Source organism: Olea europaea, chromosome 7 (genome assembly GCF_002742605.1).
Source record: "Olea europaea var. sylvestris chromosome 7, O_europaea_v1, whole genome shotgun sequence".
Taxonomy (NCBI): domain Eukaryota; kingdom Viridiplantae; phylum Streptophyta; class Magnoliopsida; order Lamiales; family Oleaceae; genus Olea; species Olea europaea.
In genome coordinates this window covers 4,738,579-4,752,395 of record NC_036243.1, presented here as the reverse complement: position 1 = coordinate 4,752,395, position 13,817 = coordinate 4,738,579, and the positions used below count along the sequence as shown (strand labels likewise).

The 13,817-nt window shown below is 36.8% G+C and overlaps 1 pseudogene; it reads right to left on the bottom strand.

Annotated features, from left to right (window-relative positions):
• Nucleotides 1–6,571: 6,571 nt before the first annotated feature.
• LOC111397794 lies at nucleotides 6,572–12,738 on the bottom strand (annotated as a pseudogene).
• Between the last annotated feature and the right edge of the window lie 1,079 nt (nucleotides 12,739–13,817).

Here is a 13,817-nt window from a genome sequence, read left to right as displayed (position 1 = left end):
TTATCCAATGCGTTTAGGATATAGTTCTTGCATAGGAAGTCCGAGTGTTTCCATGTATCCAAAGCAATAATCAATTCACGATTATTTTCCCCTTCTTGTACAGCCGGTGCAGTTTCCTTTAGAAATTAGCCAAATTAAGGATGGTGAGATAAAACATCTTTTGTTACCTCTTGAAGTCTACTCCTGCAAAATTTTCCGGCTTTTTCCCATGTGGGATAATAGTATTATGCAATGGTATGGTCACGGGTGGTACCACATTATTGGAACCATTTTGACTTGACGAAGACCCGATGGCAGTCATTTCTGTTGCACAAACAGAACAAAACACTATTCAAACAAAGTAATATTTGTCCACGACCAACCACAAAGACACAAATTTGTCTTAAATTGTTGGAGATAACTTATAAAAAGGGTTATGTAAGGGTTGGTTTTTGATATATTTGTTTGACCAGTTTTAACTCGCAAGAGCGTGATCAAAACACAATTTATATGAATGAAAATTTGGACAATTTTGGTATAAAGATTACGCAAAATAAGGATTAAAAAGGAGTAGAAATGGAGAATAATCCAAGGCGAGACGTTATCTCTTTCCTTAAGACAAATTGCCCCACTACTGTGCTCACGGTGAATGACACTTGTCTCCCAATATACAATGGATTCACAACTTCTGGTAGCACCACTTCAAACCACAAGAAACCGACGAACTTTTGACAGAATTTCCCCTCTACAAAGGAACTGTATGAAATGCTATAGAATTAGAAAGAAGAGAATTGCAAGAAGAGAATGAATGCTCAATACAATTGGTGTACCCAAAACCATGTCAATAGGGTTCTATTTATAGATGTAGAAAGGGTGCAAATGAAGTAGTGTGGGCCAAAACATACATCCTTTCAAAAAAAGTTGCAACACTTGGTCAAAACCTGCACCTTTCGAAAAGTTACAACACTTCATTTCTTCCAATTTTGGTCCGCAATTTCTCACTCATCCGAAATTGGTTTCGAGATTCCAAATATACCACGACGATCTACTCGACGAGTAGAATAAGTTAGTCTATTTACTTTTGTAATTTGACCATCGGATCAAGTCCGAATATTTGGTCGAAATTGACACGTAGTCACACCTTTTCATTTTCCAATTTTTACACACCTTTTCATTTAATATTTGGATTAATTCCTACAAAATATTCATATTTGGTGCTTCTTTTAAAAAGTAAACTATAGAAATCCCATAATTATTATGAGATTGATTGTGTATTGATACAGTATTATTGTATAGCCATATTTACATTTAAGTAAATTTCTTTCTTCCATGTTTAGATAGTTACCTTATTGGTCCCTGTCTGTATACCATATATTGAGGCCTAGAATTGTAAACGTTTAAGAAGTATGAAATAAGATAATTTACTTCCAAGTTCTGCTCCAATTCACATGGCATCAGAGCTTGGTACTATCTGACCTAGCCGTCAACGACCAATGGTAGAACTCTCAGAAAAAAACAACCAATCGACGACACTCGAGCCTCAAATCAATGAGGTAGAATCCCTCATGTCCATGGGCTCAGGTGGACTGGACAATTCCTTGGTCCAACTCATCGTGAAAAAAATTGAACGATAAAAATTATCGAGAATGGGCTCAATCAATTAAGCTCATTGTCGAAGGGAAAGGAAAACTCAGGTACCTTACCCGAGAGAAGTAACATCCAGCCTTAATTGATGCCGCCTGACTACAGAGATAGAGATTGAAAAATTTGTTGGTGACTGCATGGTTGGTTAACTCCATGAAACCAATAATTGGAAAACCATATATATTCCTTCCCACAACAAAGGACCTATGGAATGTGGTTCGTGATATGTACTCCAACACGGAAGATTCTAACAAAATATTTGAGATCAAAACTAAACTATGGCAAATGAGATAGAAAGACAGGGAAGTGACTGAACACTATCTAGAGATAAGCTCCTTGTGGCAAGAACTCGATCAAAACACTGAAGAAAAGTGGGACTGCTTGGCCGACACAGTGAGATACAAAAAGAAACTGGAAAACGAGAGGGTCTATGAGTTCTTGGCCAGCCTGAATCGAGACTTGGATGACGTGAAGGAGGATTTTGAGCCGTCAACCGCTGCAATCACCTTGGGAGGTCTTCGCTGAGGTGCGCAGAGAAGAAAATCACTAGAAGATTATGTTGAATGACGGAAATGAAGGGGTTGAAGAAGAAGAAAATGGGTAAGCCTTGATTTCCAAAGGTATTAGGCCTAATGGGTCAGCCTAAGTGATAAAAAAGGGCTGGAGCTAACCACATGCATAATGGACCGAGTATTAATAATTCAAAATGGAATGGGCCAAATGAAATGGGTCCATTAACTAAAGGAAATGGGCTTAGAGCTAATGAGCCCGAAGAAAAACAACGAGGACGTCCCTGGTGTGATCACTGTTGTAAACTGAGACATAAAGAGAACGATTGTTGGGATCTACATGGAAAGCCAACTGATTAGAAACCAAGATAGAATAATAGGAAACACAAGTACCAAGCTTGTGTTGATCAGATTGAAGAAAAACATAATTCTACTCAAAGTAGTGCATTTAACCTTAAGCAATTAGAGCAACTGTACAAAATGTTCTCAAATTTTCAATCGTCCATCAAGTTCTCTAGCCAAAAAAAGGTAATTCTTTTAGAACATTACACATAACCACTCACTCCAAAGCTCCCTGGATTATTGATTCAGGTGCATCTAATTACATGATGGACTCTTACCATCTTTTCTTCACATATTCCACCCGTGTTGATAATATCAAAGATAAAATTGCAAATGACTCACTCTCACCCGTAGCAGGGAAAGGGACTATTCAAATCTCTGACCTTATAACAATAAAGTCTGTCCTTTATGTTCCAAACTTGTCTTGCAAATTGATGTCAATTAGTAAATTAAAGAAAAACTCCAATTGCTCAGCTAAATTCCTCTTATCTCACTGCATTTTTTCAGGACCTATCATCGAGAAAGAAGATTAACAATGCTAAAGAATGTGACGGGCTCTACTACTTTGAAGAGCCTGATATGAGAAAACAAAATCAAATTGCAACTCGTGATTCTGTTTTTTCTTTGAGTGATAGTGAATCTTTGTTATGGCATTTTAGAATGGATCATCCTAATTTTCAATATTTACATCATGCACTTCCTTCATTGTTTTTCCAAATAAAAAGATCTTTGATTTCCAATGTGAAAATTGAGAACATGTGAAGCACATCATAACTCCTTCTCACAATCTACATAAAAACCATATGAACCATTCACTTTAATTCATATTGATTTATAAGGTCCCTCAGTAATCTCGAGTCGAACTAACAAAAAATAGCTCATAACATTTATAAATGACCATATTAGATTGTGTTGGGTTTATCTACTAAAAGAAAAGTCTGATGTACGAACTATGCTCATAAACCTTCATTTTATGATTCAAACACAATTTCAAACACAAATATAAATCTTGCAGATTGAAAATGGCACAGAACATTTTAACACTATCTTGAAAGAATTTCTTCACAAATAAGAAATAATTCACCAAAACTCTTGTGTCGATACTTCGCAACAAAAATGGGATTGTTGAATGGAAGAATAGACACCTCCTAGAAATACCCCGTATCTTAATGTTCACCATAAATATGCCGAAATATTTTTGGGGGCATACCATCTTAACATCGACATATCTTATAAACAGATTGCCCAGCTAATTCCTCTCATTCAAATCACCTCTCCAAATACTTCAGAAATTTTTTCCCAGTTGCCACCAAACTTACCTCTTCGAATATTTGGGTGTATTGCTTTTGTCCATATATACCATCATCACTGAAGTAAACTCAACGACTCGGCTACCCAAAAGGGCTACAAAGCTATGATCCATCAACAAAAAAAGGTATTTGCTAGTAGTGATGTCACATTTTTTGAAAAAATTCCATCCTTTCAAAAACCCTATCTTCAGGGAGGAAAAGTTGAGTGAAGATCGACTCTTGAGCTCAAATCAACTCTTAGACTTTACTCTCACCCCTACTTAACCAATCATAAACATGGAATCAATCACTCCTCATGGTCCTAACATGCCATGTACAAAGGGAAATTTAAACTCAATAGGAGATGCAAAAAAGCAAGTTAACAATGAGATATTAGTTTACTCAAAGAAGCCAAAATCAACGTACAAAGTGAACTCAGACCTGATGTACCAATAGAGTTGGAACCGACCATAACTCCATATCCAAATGAAACTTCTTCAAATAATAAGCCTCAGAAAGTGACCTACCCATCACTCTCATAAAACAGCCCCGGTCATATATTCTCCATCTTATCTCAAAATTTGTTTCCTATAACATTCTATCTGCAAGATTTCACAGTTTTTCTTATAACCTCGACGGCACAAAAATATCAAAATATATTTTGGAGGCCATGGCTATTCCAAAATGGAAAGAAGCAGTTTTTGAAGAAATGTGAGCATTGGAAAAAAAAAACTTGGAATGTGGTAGAATGTCCAAGAGGAAAAAAAAACTATCGAGCTCAAATGGGTCTTTAATGTGAAGTACAAAGCTGATAAGATAATAGAGCAGTACAAAACTTGACTTCTTGCAAAAGGATATGCACAGACCTACGGCATTGATTACACAAAAACTTTTGCCCTCGTAGTAAAATGAAATACTTTCCGAGTTGTCCTTAGCAGCAAACGTAGATTGGCCTTTCCAACAATTTGACATTAAAAACACATTCTTGAATGGAGAATTGGAAGAAGAGGTATTCATGACACAACTCCCTAGTTTCTGTAAAAATGATGAAAGAAATATGGTGTGTAAACTTAAAAAAATCATTGTACGACCTCAAACAATCACCAGGAGCATGGGTCTACAGATTTGCACAAGTATGGAGAAGTCAAAGATATCAGCAAGAACAATCAGATCATACAATATTCTACCAAGTATCTGAGACGGGGAAGAAAACGATCTCTATTGTATACGTTGATGACATTATACTGACTGGAGATAATATAGTAGAAATCGAAGGCTTACAGAATTTGAAGTTAAGAAAAGCCTAGTTATAGAATTTGAAGTAAAAGACTTGGGACATATACGATATTTCTTAGGAATGGAAGTGACCAGATCTAAGAAAGTTATCGATCTTTCACAACAAAAATACATACTTGATCTTCTAACTGAGACCGGCATGCTTTGATACAAATCAAGTGATACACTAATGGACGTATGAAGAAAAGATAAAAGCACGGGAAAGTTAATCAAAAAGGACAGATATCAATGACTAGTCGAAAAATTAATATATCTCTCTCACACTAGACCTGATAATGTATTTGCAGTAAGAGTGGTAAGCCAACACATACACTCTCCAAAAGAAGCTCACTTAGAAACAGAAGATAGAATCCTTAGATATCTCAAAGGGTATCCTTGAAAACGGACTATTCTTGAAGTGTATTATCAATTTCTACAAGAAAGAAACAACATAAAACTGGGCAGCATGTCTATATAAATAGTAGCCACAGCATTAAACCAAGTATACAATGTCAAATGAAATAATTCTTTAATATGCTCTGCTTCCCTGAATGATCATCAAAATAGCAGCTGTTTCTCTCCCTCCACACATATCAGACGATGCATCCTGGAATAAGATCTCAAACAAGCTTGATATCCTTATTACGAAATTTTCTCCTCTATGCTTTCAATACATCGTCCATACTCAGCGGAAAAACCTAATCCATGTGTTGAGAAGTCAGAATATCATTCCACAGGGAACGAGCACCGTCACAATGAAGACAACTAATCAATCGTCTCTCCATTCCTCCTACACATATATCACCACTCTGTAACATAAAAACCCTATATTTGGAGGTTATCTACCGTTAACAGCTGTCTCTTTCCAACCGTCCATAGTAAAAATGCTACCTAAGGGGACACTTTACATTGTCATACCATCTTCCAGGGGAATGAGCTCTCCACAGGTCTCAATAAGAACCTAAAATAAGTACCAACTGAGAAAATACCATCTCGTATCAACCTCCACCTGCTACAATCACCCTCTTCTACCCTAATGTGCTTCTAGTATAAAGAGGTCACAAGTATCGCATAATCATCCAACTCCCAATCCTGCAAACCCCTCCCAAAAGCAATGTTCCAACTGAGATTCTCATTATGTACATGTAAGACCTCATTCACCATAGCAGATGACATCAAAACAATACGATACAGAGAAAGAAATCCCACTCTTAACAGTCGATTTTCACACCACCAATCTTCCTAAAATCTAATAGTATTGTCATTCCCAACCGCAAACGTCAATCTATCCAGAAAGTGTCTCCACCCTCGTCAGATATACCTCCACAAACTCATCCCATAAGAGCCACGAACCTCGATTGAGCACCATCCCCCTCGATAACACCATATTTCGCCTCTATAATTTCTCTCCAATAGCTTTCCCTCTCCACGTCGAATCATCACAACCACTTACCCAACAAAGCTTTATTAAACAATACCAGACTCCTCAATCCGAGGCCCCCCGTCCTTATGAGAAAATAAATTGCACCCCAATTAACCAAGTGAAGTTTCCTCTCTTCCCCAAACCCTCCCCATAAACATTCTCTCTGAATCCTCTCTAATCTTTTTGCCATTGAGACAGAAATAGGAAAATGACACGAAATAAGTAGGGAGATTTGATAGGGTGGACTTAATGAGGGTAAGATGACATCCCTTTGAGAGGTACATATGTTTCCTACTCGCTAGCCTCCTCTCCACCTTTTCTACAATACTGTTCCAAATATGTATACTTTTTAAAGCGTGCTCCCAAGGAGAGCCCAAGATATGACATAGGTAGCTGCGCAACCCTACAATCCAATATGGCTGCCAACTCCTCCACATTATCGATATCTCCCACTGCGATAGTTCATTTTCCCAATTTATCTTCAATCCAGATACAGCTTCAAAGCATAGAAACAGACGATGCAAGTTCCTGAATTGCTTAGCATCTGTATCACAGAAAATCAATATGTCGTCTTCAAATAAAAAATGGGATACCTGCAATTGGTCAATCATAAAATCCCTTAACAGGCTCTCCCTCACAGCCTTCTTAAGCATCCTACTGACAGTCTTCATAACAATAACAAATAGCAAAGAAGACAAAGGATTCCCTTATCTCAAATCTCTGCCACTCCGAAAAAAACCCTCAGGAGTGTCGTTCACCAAAACTGAAAAGGAAACCGCAGAGATACGAAATTGAATCCATCTACACCACTTATCCTCCAAGCGACATCACCTGAGCATATACAAGAGGAATCCCCAATTCACGTGGTCATAGGTTTTATGAATATCAAACTTACATAATATCTCTGAAACCCCTATGCACAATTTCAAGTCAATACATTCATTTCCTATAAGTACAGAATCCAATATCTAGTGCCACATTATGAAATTTAGACACCACTTTTCCAGACACCTCTTTAAATCTATTTGCTTGTACCTTTGCAATAATCTTGTAGATTCATCTAGGGAAATTTGGTAACTTGGAAAAATAAGAATCAGAATGTGGTAGCTAGAAGTAGTGCTAAAGCTAAGTTTAGAGTAGCTGCACAAGAAATATGTGAAGGATTGCATAAAGAAATTATTGGATAAATTACAAGCTATGGTAAAACTTCCAATCAAACTCTATTGCGACAACAAAGCGGTTATTAACATATCTCTCAATCCAATTCAACGTGATTGAACCTAACATGTGGAAGTAGATAGACACTTCATCAATAAAAAAAGTTGAAGATGAGATTATATGCATGACTTATGTGCCCACCAAAGAACAAATTACAAATATTTTCACCAAAGGACTATCGCGACAAAACTTTGAGGATTTCATTTACAAGTTGGACATGGTCAATATCTAGAATCCAACTTGAGGGGGAGGGTAGAAATCAAGTAATTATTATGGGATTGATTTTGTATTGATTTAGTATTATTGTATAGCCATATTTTGATTAGGTAAACTTCTTTCTTTCATGTTTAGATAGTTACCTTATTAGTCCCTATTTGTATATTATTTATTGAAGCCTAGAATTGTAAACGTAAAGTATGAAATAAGATAATTTACTTCCAAGTTCTGCTCCAGTTCACATAAACAAATAATTATCTCTAATCATGCATAATAAATATCTTATGCATGCTTGAAAATCCATTTAAAGCAATGATGGTATTAACTAAAAAAAAGAAAGAGAGGAGAAATAAAATGGGAAATCTAGTTCAAAAGTATTCAAGTATAGTTCCGTCATTCAACCTAGTGCCAATTCAAAAATAATCATATTAACGTAGTAATTCGTGTTCACATATCAATTAATTAGAGAAGTCCATAAGTATGATATCGTAATTATTAGTACAATATAATTATTTTTCCACTGAGTAAGGGCAGGGGCGGAGCCAGGATTCTTTTTCAGTGCGGGCACAATTTTGTCCGCGCCGTTGAGTTTTTAGTCATAAATGATTAGCAACTCACAGTTACAGAATGATTTCACAGTCACGGAGGCAGCATTAGAAATTTAGCATTTTAGCAACATGAAATTGGAATCAAGCTTCAGTCATAGAGTAAGTGAACTCACAGTCACGGAGTAGTGAGTCCATTAACACTGAAACTTGAGTAGGCTGGGAGCATCTTCAGGAATCACCGAATTAGTCAATCAGGCTCGAGGGCTTCACAAGCCTGAGGCTCCTAGGTCTAATTTCAAGAGCATTCAAAAGCAATTCAAGATTTCAAGCATTTCAATAGCATTTCAAAAGTAATTTCATATGTTAAAAAGAAACAATTACAACTACACAAATCAAAATAAGTAAATAACTGTGAACAAATAAAAACTAAACAAAAACTTGAGTAGGCTTTAGAGTTCAGGAGTCAAAATCAAGGGGCTTACCTTCTTCTTCTGTTGTGCCGGTGATGGTGTCGCGAATCAAAGGTCAAGGACTCAGGGTCTGCTGCCGGCTGCCGCGTCTTGAGAAGTTCAAGGACTCTATTTCAAAGGTGGTGCTGCTGCTTGCGTGACCTGCGTCTAGGGCTCAAAGGTCTGCTGGTTGCCTCGATTGAGAAGTTCAACGTCGGAGGCGGCAGATAAAAGTCAAAGACTCGGAGGCGGGAGGTCGGCGGACACGGGTGGAGCATGGAAGAATGATGAATGAATTACGAATGGGTTGAAATTGAAAATTGGGTTGGAATATTGGTTGATGGTATTACCTTATTGGGCATTTGTTGGGCTTTTTCACTCATTACCATATGCCAACATGTGGGGCTTCAACTTTAAAAAAGAAAAACACCATAATCAAACCAAGAGAGTACCAGTTGAAGAAAGGCACCATAATCAGACGCAGAGTGCTGCCCGCACTGGTCCTAAGCTGGCTCCGCCCCTGAGTAAGGGGGAGTGTAAACTTGATACATAAAGGAAAAACCTATAAGTCCCACACATACTTTTATTAGGCAGCTTAAGAATCTACATAATTTTACCACTATGAAGTTAAATTTTCACAAATTATTAGGCCCTTCAATTTATCATCAAAACTTTCTTTAATCAATCTCAATATTGGCTTTTCCCAAATATGGAAGCTTTCATTGAAGCTTAATTTTTATTCAATAAGTGAGTGGTAATATACATGCTTTGATCAAATATCAAACGATATGAATATTCAATTTTGAATGTAAGGAAAGTACAGTGCTTCGCCAAAACCATGCAAACTGAAAACTACATTATGAGAAAAGAATTTACATTGGGATCACCATGTATTTCATTTACATCGATCCCCTGATTCCACATAATGATCTGAGTGCTCTGAACAACAGATGGTGTGTTCTGCTTTGCAGCAGCAACCTTCCTTGCGGCCTCACGTAGAGCATTCACTGCTACATGGTAAACATGTACAGAATTTGCTCCGTCTTCTACATATTTGATGGCTTCCGTCCCGTGATTAGATTATCATAGCGAGCAGTGAAGGACTCTTGAGGATTATTTTCCAAACCAAGATTGCTCTCATCCAATACAACCTCACTCTTGGCTTTTCTCGTCCACCGTTTCAAAATATAACGAGATGGAAGTGTTAAAAGGTTTGTCATCCTGAAAACTGCTAATATAATATGCCTGCAAAGAATTCCGGAAAACTCAAACATTTGGCAGCTACAATTAGCTTTGTTTTCAAAAACATTGAACCGAATAAAGTATGCCTTATGGCCTTCTCCATACTTTGCCACCTGATAGAGGATGTCCACTCCTATATCATTGATTGTGGCCTGATTAGCCAGAGTCTCAACCAATTCCTCCTGAAATTTCATAAATATTGTCCTTGTATAGATGCTAGCTGCCTGTTTTCCATAGGAGATGGAACTGCCATAGTATTTATGGTATTGTAATCTGCCTTCACTTCTTTTTCCCGTCTACAGGCAATGGCTTTCTCACACTGCTTAATTAGGACTTGTATATTTCTAGATGCATTGATATATCCACTAAAGAATGAATTTACGTTCTCAATGGACTGGGCAATATACATCTCCCCAAAGAATGCACCAAGGAGAAAAACTGGTACCCACTGCAGCCGATCATCATACATCAACTTAAGCCAGTCACTATCTGTTAAACCATATCACTCAAGAAGAGAAACCCAACATAATTTGAACTCTATTGTTCCAGTCTCATTAACGCATTTATGGAATTTCTGCTTCAAAAGAAGGACAAGAGTGGAATATATGGGACAGTTTATCCTGTGCTTCCCTAAATATATTCCATTTACAGAAGTGATAGGCATTCGGAAATACCCAAATTACAGCTGCCTTTGTTCAAGTTTGTTGAACTCTTGTATGAATCTTGAGAAATATCTTCAACATAATAGGCGTTTGAACATCAGTGGAGATGATTTATGTTTGGAGTTACAAGTCTTGAAGTGTTATATACCAAGTGAAGCAACAAGAACAATTGAAATGCTACAATATTTGAAGACATTGAATGTTTGTTTCTCAAATACTTATATTGCTTACAAAATTTTATTAACCATACCGGTTATAATTACATCTGCGGAAAGAAGTTTCTCGAAATTGAAGTTGATCAAAACCTATCTCCCATCAACTATGTCACAAAAAAGATTAAACGGGTTGGCTATGTTATCAATAGAGAAAGAAATGATTGAGCAACTAAATTATTCAGATTTAATTGATATTTTTGCCTCTAAAATAGCAAGATGAATATTATTTAACTAATTGTTTGAAACATTGTTGGTTTTGATAGTTTATAATATAAATCTTTTTTATAATATATTTGATTGTTTTTTTAATGTTAGTTTTTTAAGTTAGTAATGGATCGCATAATACACCGTTGAATTTTGCATTTACGTTAACTTCGCCGGGCCCTAATTTACGGACTTCGTCTCAGGCCCCGACAATTACATGACCGGCTCTAGTGGTCAATAGTGATGGATATTGGAGGACAAACAGACATAGCATCAAGCCAAGTCTCGAATAGCCAAACAAAGGAGGACTAAGACTCATTGAGGAGCAATGCACAACCGAACAATACCAGCATCGTTCACTCCTGTAAATGGGGCAAAGGGAACCCTGTAACAGTTAGTCCTATAAGTTATGTCAAAAGTAAACTTGTCTCCAAATTACTTATATAATTCATCCTAGAAGTTGAATCGGTCCAAAAAATGTTTCCATGTGCATTGTCGAGATCGCCTCGGATAGCATAAAAAGGACCAGGATCCTCAGCCTTCATATGCTTCACATAATCAATGATATGCTGACCCCATTTCCAAGGGTCCTCTGTCGGCTGCTGCTCATGTAATTCTGGCAATCAACCTTTGCGAAACCAACATTACTAATTCTACCTGATTCAATTGCCAACACCGTCATCACCCCACTTGGCCCCATTCCAGCTGCTTGAAGGGTATCGATCAAGCTTCGAGCAGGTCCAGACACATGCCTATGCGAGCAAAGGATGCACCTTATCCGGTGGCACAAGTTCGTGATTATGCTCCTTTACAAACTTTGTCACAGCCCATTTCCCAGAATCCTGTCTCTTGACAGTCAATTGACAACCGATTCTTGTGACAGTACGCTGGCGCTTCAACCGATTTTTCGCGTCTAAACCCCTCTCTCGAACACACAACTTGGCGATAAATGATGGACCCATCACCCCGTGACCTCTGATACACACTACTCCGGGTGCTAAACCCAACCCTCCGCACATACGACTTGTAAGCAATTCTACCAGCCTGTTCAGAATCAAATTCCATTCCCTCATAGCGCTCGAGATGGAAATCCCCATCATTCCCATTAGAAATTGACAGAGAAGTCCGAGCCCTTTCGGCTAATTCATTGTCATTTTATAATTATCATCATATTGACGTTGTTGTCCTAAAACATGAACAGTCTCTTCTTCTTCTTCCCCAGAACCCATATTGAATTCCATGTCCTCGTTTTCCAAGTCCAATTGTACAAGGTCCATGTGGACTAACGATTGACTTCAACATACAGCTTCCTTTCGATTTTATGATGATTTTTGCTAAATTTAGACAGTGAATTTGCAATTTTTTTTAAGTCCTTGGTAATGGGTAATGGTTAAAAATGGATATAGAAATTGTAGAATGATGCATCAGACTTTAACAAAGTACAGAAAGATTAATAATGACTGACCAGTGACATAAAGTTGCAGCATTTTCGAGCGATGAACATCAGCTGACAGGTTTTCCATCAAGATTTGAGTTTGTTTTTTGAGGTTTCACTGGGATTTTGCAAAGTAAAAATACAGCTCGCAATTGTCGGAAGAAGGGAAAGATGTGGGATGCAATGGGGTTAGCGTAGTGGTTGATTTGCGTCCAATATGGCTATAGCAGTTTTCTCTTTTCTTTTCATCGGTTTTTGGGTATTTTTCCACATAAATCGAACACCTTCGGTAACAATTTCTTAAAGCAGCAAGAAAGCATAAATTTGGTTCCAACATTTTATTGCTCAAGATGAGTATGTTACATTATCTCCGTTTCATGTCGTGTTTACTTTTCTTAATATTGATGCTGTTGTTGAAATATTGGTGTATAAATATATTTCTATAGTGCATACAAATACGATATAATTGCGATTTATTGGTGTAAAATACCTTATAGTCCTAGAGTTTTGACTTATTGATTGGTGTAAAATACCTTATAGTCATAGAGTTTTGACTTATTGAAATTAAGATACGCGCATGAAAAATGTACAAATTGTAAATTATTGAAATGTAAAAATAGAAATTAGAAGGAGGTTAAATGAAACTAGGTATACGATTGTAAATCTTTTTACTAATAGAATTAAATGAACGTCTGTCTTCAAAGATACAATGCTTCAATTTTGTTGGACATACCAAAAGCAGAAGATATTAAACAACAAAATCGAAATAATTTGAAAATTATTTTGACGGAATTTAAAGGAAGAAGAAATTAGAAATCAATTATTTGGAATTAATTATAAGTGTTGAAAATGAAATTATGAGGTCTAATTTATAGATTTTAATGTGTCTTTTCCTAGTTATCACATCTTTTGGCATAATATCATTTTAATATTTCAAATTAGGACATGATTTTACAATATAAATTACACCCTATACAAAGGTTCATAAATATTCATTATGCAACTATTTGAATAGTCACACTTCCACTATTTGAATAGTCACACTTCATTCGAAAAATTACAACTCTTCAATATCCACCATTTGTATTTGAAAAGTCGCATCTAGTTATTACACCCAATGGAGACATGTTCCATTCACACATTTTACCTAAATCGCTTCCCATGCAA